Genomic DNA, 12,302 nt, shown 5'->3' with positions numbered 1-12,302 from the left:
GACGTCTCTAAACCGATCTGCAAGACTCTACTAAACCTGCACATGACTCGTGAGACCTATGTAACCTAGGCTCTGATCCCAACTTGTCACGACCCAAAATCTCACCTGTCGTGATGGCGCCTATCTCAATACTAGGCAAGCCGACACTCTCAATAAACTCCCATATCTTTTGAGTTTGAAAACATAATATCTAAATTTAGCGGAAGAAAACTCACAAATATATATATAAACACTCCCAAAACCCGGTGTCACTGAGTACATGAGCATCTAATATAAATACAAGTCTGGAATAATACGGTCTATAATAGTCTGAGACCAAATACAGTAAACAAGGAGATAGAGAAGGAGAGATAAGGTTTGCGGAACACGGCAGCTACCTCAAAATCTCCTGAAAATCAACTGCGCAAAATGATCGTGACAGTCCGGGAACACCTGGATCTGCACACGAAGTGCGGGGTGTAGTATGAGTACAACCAACTCAGCAAGTAACAATAATAACTAAGGAACTGAAGATAATGACGAGCTACACAGTTATAGTTCACTTTCAGTAATTCCAGCAAAGAATAGACATGCTTTCAAATCCGGCAGTTTAAGTCAATTCAATTTTCATACAGTTCAATTTCATGTTATCCGGATATAAAATCTTTCAGAGATTTCACAACAGTGACAGATAGCAATCAAGTGCAATAACATATTCATAGCAAGTACAACCTCTCAGGCAACAGTCACTCAACTCATCACTCGGCTCTCAGCCCTCAGCACTCACACTCAATGGGTACCCGCGCTTACTGGGGGAGTACAGACTCCGGAGGAGCTCTTACAGCCCAAGCTCCATAATCTGCATGGACAACTCACGTGTTGCACGGATAACAAATGTGCTATAATATCCTGCACGGACAACTCACGTGCCATAAATCCTTACCTCATCGACAGGCCCTCGGCCTTACTCAGTCCTCAACCTCTCTAGTCTCTCGGGCTCTCGAAAATCACTAAGATCATCCCAAACAAAGATAACATAGTAAATCAACAAATATCAAGAAATACTGAGGTATGATGCACAAGTAAAATCATGACTGAGTACAAGACAGCAATTAGCAAATATTTCAACAAGTACGCGACCTATGTGGGTCCCGACAGTACTATCACATAGCCTAAGCATGATTTTTAACATGATTTACAGAAAAATTTCTTCAACACAAAGAGAGCTTATAGCTAACAACAGGTTATTCAACATTACAATTTCATGGGACGGACCAAGTCACAATCCCTTCGGTTCACGCCCACACGCCCATCACCTAGCATGTGCGTCACCTCCAAAATAATCACATGACACAAAAATCTGGGGTTTAATACCCTCAGGACCAGATTTAAAACTGTTACTTACCTCAAAATGTGAAATTTTTTACTCTGCTATACCTTTGCCTCGCAAATCGGCCTCTGAATGCCTCGAATCTAGTCACAAATAATTCTTTTCAGTCAAAAAAAATTATTGGAATTAATTCCATAAGAAAATACTAATTTTCCATAAAAATCCGAAATTTAGCTCAAAAAAATCACCCAAGTCTCGAAAACTCGACAAAAGTTACAAAATCCGAAAGCCCATTCAACCACGAGCCTAACCATACCAATTTTATTTCGACCCCAACACGACCCTCAAATCTACAAATCTTATTTCCAAATTTCTAAGTTCCAATCTCCGATTTACACCTCAAAATCATGTAACCTAGTCGGATTATTCGATGATAACACAATATTATGGAGTAGAAATGATTACAAGGGACTTACCTAAAGTTTTCCTTGAAAATCTATTAAAAATCGCCTCTCCTCAAGCTCCAATTTGTCAAAAATGGCGAATGGGATGAAGTCCCTATTTTTATAATTCTGCCCAGTCATCCTCGGTTCTACCTCGATCTTGGCCTTCGATCCTGGGCCTTGATTCTGACCCCCGATCCCAGCCCTCGATCATGGCCCTCGACCCTGGCCTTCAATCATGTCTTCGACCCTGCATTCGATCGTGGCCCTCGACCCTGGGCTCGATCGTGGCTTCTATCCTGATCCTCAACCCTGCCTTCGATCGTGGCCCTCGACCCTGACCTTCAATCGTGACCCTCGACCCTGGGCTCGATTTATTTAGGCTCGATTCTGGTCTCAAATTTTTGGGCTCGATTTTCTAGGCTCGATTTTGGGCTCAATACTGGCAGAAGAAATTTCCAACATAAGGAAATTGCAGCAGCTGTTGTAGTTCAATTTTTTATCTGTTAACCATCCGAAACTCACCTGAGGCCCTCGGAACCTCAACCAAATATACTAACAAGTCTTAAAACATAATAGGAACTTAGTTGAATCCTCAAATCACCTCAAACAATGCTAAAACCATGAATTACGCCCCAATTCAAGCCTATTGAACTTTGAAACTTTCCATTTCTACAAACAACGCCGAAACCTATCAAATCACATCCGATTGACCTAAAATTTTGCACACAAGTCATAAATGACATAACACACCTATTAAAATTTTCATAATCGGATTTTGACCCCGATATTAGAAAGTCAACCCTTCGGTCAAATTTTCCAAAAATTAAACTTTCGGCATTTCAAGCCTAATTCCTCTACAGACCTCCAAATAATATTCCGGACACGCACCTAAGTCCAAAATCACCATACGGAGCTATTGGAATCATAAAAATTTAAATCCGAGGTCGTTTACACATAGGTCCATATCCGGTCCACTTTTCTAACTTAAATTTTCAGTTATAAGACTAAGTGTCTCATTTTACTCAAACTCCGTGCCGGACCCGAACCAACTAACCCGGTAAGTCATAAAATAATTATAGAGCATAAATTGAGCGGTAAATGGGGGAATAGGGTTATAATACTCAAAACGGCCAGCCGGGTCGTTACACTTGCTATACCCTTTCGCAGCCACAATTCCTATGTAATCCCTTAATCTTTCTGAGTTTGAACTCATCAACACAACATGAAAATCTAATTCGCTCCACAATTAAACTCTATGAAAGATCCTTCAACACACTCACAACTCAAACCGTACGTCACATCACAACGAAAATCAAGCACCCAATAGCCCTCTTTACATTCCAAGGAAACACTTCTCGTCACATTTAAACCATCTTAACACATCCCGCAGTTACATCATACTTATCATATAGCCATTCAACCGCTCATCGAGCCACAAATTCCATTCTTAAGGATACCACCGGATATATGAGTCCAATTGTACAAGTTACAACTGAAGCTACCGAGCCTAAGCTATGGTCTAGACCTAGCCTCAAGTCCTCCAGACTGGCCCATAACCGAAACACAGAATACACATTTTGAACCTCGTTCATGGAATCACAAGCTCGCGATGCACAGCTGATACGAGCGCTCACATGTGCACACGAATGCGTGGAAGGAATTCAAAGAGTTATGTTTCAAGCTGAATCAATTTCGCATGATAAGGAAAGAAAGATGGGAAATTATCCTAAATGCCCTATAGCTCTCGAAGATAAGTATGGACGTCATCATACCGATCTGCAAGACTCTACTAGACACTTGCTCATGACTTGTAAAACCTATGACCCTAGAGCTCTGATACCAACTTGTCACGACCCAAAATCCAACTAGCCGTGATGGCACCTAACCCAACCCGCGAGGTAAGCCAGTTATCAACTATCCAATTCCAATAAAATTTAACAAGACAATTAAGTAAAAGAAAATATATAAATCTTATCACAAATCATGATCTTCTAAGATTAGAATATACAAAGATGGTATGAAATAAATACAACATCTGTTCGAAATGTACATAAACAAATCTTTATAAATCTAAGGCTACCATGGACAAGAGGCAGCTACAACCAGAACGCGAGTATATCTTCAAATCCAGCTCATGTCGGTCTCAGCAATGTTAGCAGCCAACATCTGCACGCAAGGTGCAGAAGTGTAGTATGAGTACAACCGAACCCATGTAATCAATAAGTAACAAACCTAACCTTAGGTTGAAAGTAGTGACGAGCTGGAACAAAGGTCGGGTCAAACACCAATAGCCAACAATAGTCCATAACAACGTAAAGCAAATAATAAAAGAAGTAACTCAGAGATAAAATGCTCAGCTTAATCATGATTTCTAAAAATACTTCTGCCTTTCAAGTATATCAGTGAAAACCCAAATCGTTTACCGAAGTTGCCAAAAATATGAGTAAGTTTGAAAACAGTAATTTTCTCAAAAATCCTTTCAACAATAAATAAGATGTTTCATTTTCTTTCCAGATAGCCAGTGTAAAATGCATCACTATGCCCATATGACAATATGTGTAAGAATTCATGAATGACGTGATATTGTACAACATGAGGAAGGTACATCTTTATGTCTATATGTCATGTGTGCATGTCAATGCAATATATCTCAGAGATGAACTCATGTACTCACACTCTCAGAATACTCAATCTCACTGTCTCACACTTTCAACTCATCGTGCTCAATCACTCAGTACTGTATATGGCCAATCCGGCCCACGGAAGATCCATCCCGGAATATATACATCAACTGACCATCAGTCACTCAGTACTGAGTAGGGCCAATCTAGCTAGTGGGGAAGATCTATCCCCAGGTATAAATTCTTCGGACAAGATCCATGTCCAGGGAAGATCCATCCCTCAATATAAATCAATCGCGCTCACTAGGGGTGTGTGCAGACTCCAAAGGGGCCCCTTCAGCCCAAGCACTAAAATCTGCACGGATAACTCACATGCTACACGGATAACTCACGTGCTATAGTATCAATATCTCAAAATTAGGCCCTCGGCCTCACTTAACCATCAACCTCTCCAGTCTCACGGGCTCACAATGACATGAACTAGCCCACAATAATGATACGATATATCAATAAATAACAACAGAGACTGAGATATGATATGGAATGAATGAATATGACTGAGTATGACATTGCAATGTAAGAAAATAACTCAATAGCAGTAATGACCTTAGTGGGTCCCAACAGAATAAGCATGTAGCCTAGACATGGTTTCTAATACGAATCACAGCTCGATAACTCTAGTACGTAGAGATTTAATGATTCCAGATAAATTCAGGTAACTACATAGTACCACAGAAATAACGGAGTCACAGTTCACACGGTGCATGCCCACACGCCCGTTACCTAGCATGTGCATCACCTCAACACCAAAAACATAACACATATAGTCAGGGTTCATACCCTCAGCTCCAAGATTAGAAGAGTTACTTCCCTCGAACAAGACGAATCCAATGTCGGGCAAGCTAAATAATACTCTAAAAATTCCATTTTGCGCGTATTAACCTCTGAACGTCTTCATATCTCCTAAATTCCATGCCAAATGATACAAAACTAGTCAAACAACGTGCAAATTAATCAAAATATACTCCAATGCTTGCAATTTAACAACAGTAGGGCCCACATCTCGAAATCTGACAAAACTCACAAAATCTGACAACCCATCCAACTACGAGTTCAACCATACTAATTTCACTCAAATCTGACTCTAAATCTGTATTCAAAACTCAAAAATTCGTTTTATGCAATTATAGAAATTTCCTTCGATTTCTCTTGAATATTTGATAATCATGCACCAAAATGAAGATTAATTCATGAAATATAATCACAACGGAGTCAATAATACTTACCCCAAGTTGTGTGAAAAACTTCCTCTCCGAAGTCGCCCAAACCGAGCTCCAAAATCTGAAAATGGATAAAAATGTGGAACCCTCGAATATAAGGCATTCTGCCAGCGTTTCCGCATTTGCGGACACTAGGTCACATCTGCGACCATCGCTTCTGTGTAACAAGCTCGCATATATGGGACAGCCTTGGCCAACAGTGATCGCTTCTGCGATGTCTAAGACCGCTTCTGCGGTCGCGCTTCTGCGCAGGTTCCTTCGCATCTGCGGTTCCTTCCGCTTCTGCGATCAGTGTCACCGCTTTTGAGGTCGCGCTTCAGCATACAAAATTCCGCATCTGCGGCTCCTGCCTAGCAGTTCCTAGTACGCTTTTGTGAAGGACTGCTCGCTTCTGCGGGCCGCACTTGCAGTTCCTCATGCGCAGGCGCAAAGACACCAGCAACAGAAAAATTCCAGCATTTCCTTAAGTCCGAATTTGATCCGTTAATCATCTAAAACTCACCCGAGGCCCCCTGGACCTCAACCAAATATACCAACAAGTCCTAAAACATTATGCGAACTTAGTCGAGGCCTCAAATCACATCAAACAATGCTAAAACCACAAATCATACCCCAATTCAAGCTTAATGAAACTAAGAATTTTCAACTTCTACATTCGATGCCGAAACCTATCAAATCAAGTCCGATTGACCTTAAATTTTGAACACAAGTCATAAACAACATAACGGACCTATTCAAATTTCCAGAATCATATTCTGACCCCGATATCAAAAAGTCAACTCCCCAGTCAAACTTTCAAACTTAAATCTTTCATTTTAACCAATTCAAGCCCAATTTAACTATGGACTTCCAAATAATTTTTCGGACACATTCCTAAGTCCAAGATCATCATACGGAGCTATTGGAATTATCAAAACTCTATTCTGAGGTCTTTTAAACATAGTCAATATCCGATCAACTATTTCAACTTAAGCTTTCATCTTGGAGACTAAGTGTCTCAATTCATTTCAAAACCTCACCGGACCCGAACCAATTACCCCGGAAAGTCATACAATAATTGTAAAGCATAAATTGAGCAGTAAATGGGGGAACAAGGCTATAATACTCAAAATGACCGACCGGGTCGTTACACTAGCACACATCATTTCTCTAAGAATAAGTGAGTTTCACGACGAGTCCAGCTCGTAGTGACCCTAAGATTGTGTTATGGCGAACTAGGAATGCCTTCCAAGTCTATAGTCTTATAAAAGTAGTAATGTTGCATTCCCTCTTCAGTTATCGTGAAATTTGTCAGGGCTCTTCTCTATGAATAATGCCTCATCGTTCTTCGTCCATTACCGTTCGATTGAGAATGAACTTCTTTCGGGTGTTCGGTCAGGCTTACTTAGGCCGAGTAAGCAACTGAAGAAATTTCGTATAGAGGTTTTTAGTATTAGAAAGGTCTAGGTGATTGCAGTTTATTTTGGTTTGTAATTAGCTTCGCTTAAGGTAGTGAAGTGATCCATTAGCTCAGATTCCGCATCTAAATCATTAGCTCAACTAAGGAATCAAGCACCCAATATGATAAGAGCATCAAATATGAATCACGTCCGAGACGAGAGAAATAGCATAGTAGTAAAAAAAGCGCATAAACCCATTCCTTCAAAAATGGCACCATAGTCAAAGCTCTATCTAAAAACCATTCTTTCTTTCAGGCCTGTAAGGGGAACCTTCCGCATGAAAGTGAAAGGAAGAGACCGATAAAGAAATGCAAAGAGAAGGGGAATGGTTAGTGATGACGGCATAGGACACAGAAAATTCCTTCTCTCTCTTTTGAATCCCAAGGATTGCCTCAGGGAATAGGCTAGTCCCTAAAAAAGCCATCTCGATTGGTATCATTAAAATGCGAATATAGGCCTAATTGAAGCATAAAAGTGAAATAATAATAATGAGAGTCTTTTGTCCGTTGACAGTCATCTTACCTGTGTTCTACGCTACGCTCTCAACCGGATCAATCGCTTTGTCCTGATTTATTGAACAGGTGCCCTGTGGAACATGTTTTATGGAATTTTAGTCTTTATGTAATATTTTTTTTCTTACTGATTGAATTCAGGTAGAGAGAAGAATATTCAATCAAAACCCTTAGTCCGATAGAGGGATAGTGTACATGTAATCTGGATAAGACACTGAGATGAAAGACGAATCAAGCAAGAAAGGCAGAAAGGGGGCAGCTTTCTCGAGTGATAGTTCTTTTTTGGGGTTAGTTTGACTGTCCTCATTCTAGTTGGTAGGCGTTCAAGTAAGAAGGTAGTCGGCGAAATTATATGAATTGAATGGGACTTCAGCTTCGACAATCGTATCCTCCCTCCAGCAAATAAGGTGGAGTGGGCAAGGCAAAGAAGATAGGAAAACACAAGCTCAAACTTCAACATTTCCATTACCTGCGGAAGTAAAGAAAGCATTTCCAGTGAATAAGAACTAGAATTTCCATTAAGTCGGGAGCTAAGAGAGATTGAAAAGGTTTAAATAAGAGTGTGCCTAGCGTCTTTCGCTCTCTCTTATTAAAGTAAGGAAGGGGCGCGACCCCACTCAGCTCGAAGAAGTAGCTCTTTCAACTAATCTATACTTTTTCTTTTCTTCTCCTCGCTACTGTAAAAATGTTGAATTTCTTTTTTACACTGGCGCAGATGATTTCCCCTAAGGCACCGATGGACCAATGCCTTTGTATGTATATCACCCGAATTTCTTGATTCACGGTGTCGAGTATTTGCACTTTAGATCTCATGACTCGACCTGTAGACGGTGATACCGCCACCTTTGACGACGTGATCTTTTCTTATTCACTTGTGTTGGTAGCAAAGAAGTCGGCGCCTGTGTTCTGGCTCTAGGGGTTGGGTCTTCCCTTTCTCAATTATGACGTACTCGGTTAGGTTGCCATCTAGGTCTCAGTCAGGGGTGCTTTCCAAATTATGGTCTCATTCTTCCCTTCCCTTGATTCACGATCCTTGTAGCTTAATTAATCCCCCATATGTCGGGACCTGAACCGTGGTGCTGCTCTTCTACAGCTTCTTCTACATAGGCTCTGTAACTTGTGTAATTGAAAAAGGAAGCTTTTCCAAGCCCGAACAAGATCAAAAAAAACTGATCGCTTTCTACAATAACAAAATAATTATCTAGTAGCCATGTTTTCTTTCTGTGATAATGTCTTAGCGTAGGACTCCAAGAAATTTGGAAGCTGAACATGCTCAAAAGAGGCCTAAAGCTTTTAGCTTTGATTATTCGACGCCGAGTGAAACGGTTCCTCGCTAAATAAAACCAAAGTTCCACTACAACCAAGGAAAGAGATAGATCACATCTTGGCCAAATGTCAATCCTCCTAGTTTGAAAGATAAAAAGAGTGGAGATGTGCGAAAAAAGATCACTCCTAACTAACCAGTCAAGTGAAAGGAGCCCGCTTACCCACTCCCCTTTCCCCCAATTGCTAGGAGGCTCGCCCTCTTGACTTGATATGTCAAGAAGACATCACCTTTTGCTTAAAAAGGCCCGCCTATCTCATATATATGATAAAGGAAGCAGGCTGTTTTTAGCTATGTTTGCTTTCTCTTTTATTTTTTTTATGGGGGTCTAATATGAGATGTATAGCATGCTCATACTCATCCATTAGGATGTTCCCCCCTTTAATAGCTCCGCTAGGATACTAACTTGGTTACCTAGCATTGAATTAGGTAGGACACTCGTCCTATTTCATAGATAGAAAAAGAACTAGTAAGTCCATTATTTGTGGTACCCCTACGAGACCTTTTTCCTTTCCTTGTATTGTATTAAATAAAAGCTAAAGCACTTTCTTTTAAGAATGTATCTGGTTCCATCTTTCTTTCGTTAGTTAAGCTACAATTTTCTAAAAAGGATTGTAGTCATTCTGGTTGACACTATTTGTAATGGCTCTCTCATATTGAGAAATTCTACCTAGTGGCATTCGATCACAGAATCCATTAACAGCTGCATAAATGACTAGAATTTGTTTTTCAGTTGGCAGTGGTGAATTTTGTGGTTGTTTCGATACTTCTGTCAGCCTTGCACCTCTATTGAGTAATGCCTGAGTCGCAACATCAAGGTCTGAGCCAAATTCAGCAAGGGCAGCCACTTCGCGATATTGTGCCAATTCTAGTTTTGAACTACAGTAGACTTGTCTCATAGTTTTCAACTGAGCGGCAGACCCGACGCGACTGACAGATAAGCCAACGTTAATCGCAGGTCTAATTCTGCGATAAAAGAGCTCTCTTTCCAAACAGATTTGTCCATCAGTAATGGGGATCACATTGGTGGGAATATAGGCCGATACGTCTCCAACTTGTGTTTCAATGACGAGTAAGGCGGTCAAGCTACATGCGCCTGTCTGGTCTGATCGTTTAGCCGCTCTTTCTAAGAGATGGAAATGTAAATAGAAAACATCCCCTGGGAAAACCTCGCGGCATGGTGGTTGGCATAACAATAATGACATTTGTCGATATGTTACCGCCTGTTTACTAAGATCATCATAGATTATTAATGCGTGCATTCCATTATCGCGGAAATATTCCCCCATGGCACACCCAGAATATGGGGCCAAAAATTGTAGAGGAGTAGGATCTGAAGCGGTGGCTGCTACAAGAATAGAATATTCCAAAGCATTCACTTCTGCAAGAATTTGAACTAATTATGCCACAGTTGAGCGTTTTTGTCCAATCGCTTCATAGGCACAATACAATGTCTCACTCTCAGAGGTGGCCCTTGAGTTCAGTTACTTTTGGTTTAATATGGTATCGATAGCAATAGCAGTTTTTCCAGTTTATCAGTCCCCAATTATAAGTTCTCATTATAGAGACTGACTTCATGGGAACTTTATTAAGAAAGTATGTTGCTGCTTACAAAGCATATAACCTTAAATTTATTGGAAGGTCAGTGAACCCCATCATAGATCTCACCATATCTAATAAGGTTCGATTTCTCATTTCAGATACACCATTGTGTTGTGGTGTTCCTGGAGGTGTCCACTGTGAGAAAATCATATTCTCTTTGAGATACCTAGTAAAATCTTCACTAAGATATTCTCCACCCCTATCATACCTTAGTACTTTGATACTTTTACTAGTCTGTTTCTCAACCTTACTACGGAACATTTTGAATATTTCAAAAGATTCGGATTTATGTTTCATAAGATACACAAATTCATATCTTGATATATTATCAGTGAAGGTGATTAAGTAAGAATATCCACCTCTAACTTGAATTTTCATGGGCCCACAAACATATGTATGAATTAGTCCCAATAATTGCATATGCTCTTTCTCCACTTCCAGTAAATGGAGATTTGGTCATTTTCCCTTTGAGACAAGATTCACAAGTTGGATATGATTCAAAATCATACTTATGAAGATATACTTCCTTGTACAACTTGTTAATTCTTTTCTCTCCAATCTGACCAAGCCTACAATGCCAAAGGTATGTATGATTTACTTGATCATCTCTTTTCCTCTTAAGACTAGAAACATGCATAATCGAATTAGCATTCACATTAGGCTTACATAAACATCATGTTGGAGATGGTCATTCACATATAAATCATCACCATAATAAATAGAGCAAATACCATTGCCTATGTTAATGCGAAACCCACGCTTGTCCAACATAAAAGCTGAAATTAAGTTTGAAACAAATTTAGGAACATAATAACAATTATCTAGCATAAGGACTTTCCCCGAAGGAATTATTAAATAAATTGATCGTACGGCTATTGCTGCAACTTTTTTACCATTTTCAACTTGTAGATTAAATTCTCCTTTCTTCAACATCCTACTTATCTTGAACCCTTGCAACATATTGGAGATGTTATAACTACTGCCAGTATCTAATACCCACAGTGAAGAATTAGTAATAGCTAAAGAAACCTTGAAAATATTTTTCATTAATGTTTTACCTTGTTTCTTATCCTTTAGAGTTGAAAGACACTCCTTGCAGTTTCTCTTCCAATATCATTTCTTCTTACAGTGAAAACATTCAACATCATATACTGACAGCAAGATCAAATCTTCAGAAAGCTCTTTACCAAACTTGTATCCTAACTTCTCAAGTTCTTCGGTAAGATCAATCACATAATTCAAAATTATGTAACAAACAATCACGTGACACAAAAATAAAATTCAACATTCTTCTAACATGTTTATCTTATATATCACATATATCAAATAAAAATAATTCATGCTAGAATATTATTATTAATCAACATCTCATGAACTAATAACAATTAAAAATAATAATAGAATCCAATAACCTATCATAGATACCCGTCGTATTTAATAAAAAAATTCAAATTCAAGTTACGAACTATCTCAAGAGTTTAACTTATATGAATACATATTTTATTCACAATAAAATAATATCAATTCATATGCATTCAAATGATTTGACTATTGCACAAGACACAAGTATTATGGTTTGAACTCTTCAAATATAATCTTAAAAATTTCGTAAATAAATTTTAGACACGAGAAACCATCGCTCTGATACCACTAAAGGATTGCATATAGATGTTCGTAACATGCAGCAGAAGACAATAGCAATCTTAGACCGATCTTTTCGTATTTAAAATTTATTTACATGTCAAAGATCGAATCTAAGACGTACCTAG

The sequence above is a fragment of the Nicotiana tabacum genome, unplaced genomic scaffold, assembly GCF_000715075.1.
Source record: "Nicotiana tabacum cultivar K326 unplaced genomic scaffold, ASM71507v2 Un00001, whole genome shotgun sequence".
NCBI lineage: Eukaryota > Viridiplantae > Streptophyta > Magnoliopsida > Solanales > Solanaceae > Nicotiana > Nicotiana tabacum.
The sequence above is the reverse complement of the archived record's forward strand: the minus strand, read 5'-3'. Positions refer to the sequence as shown.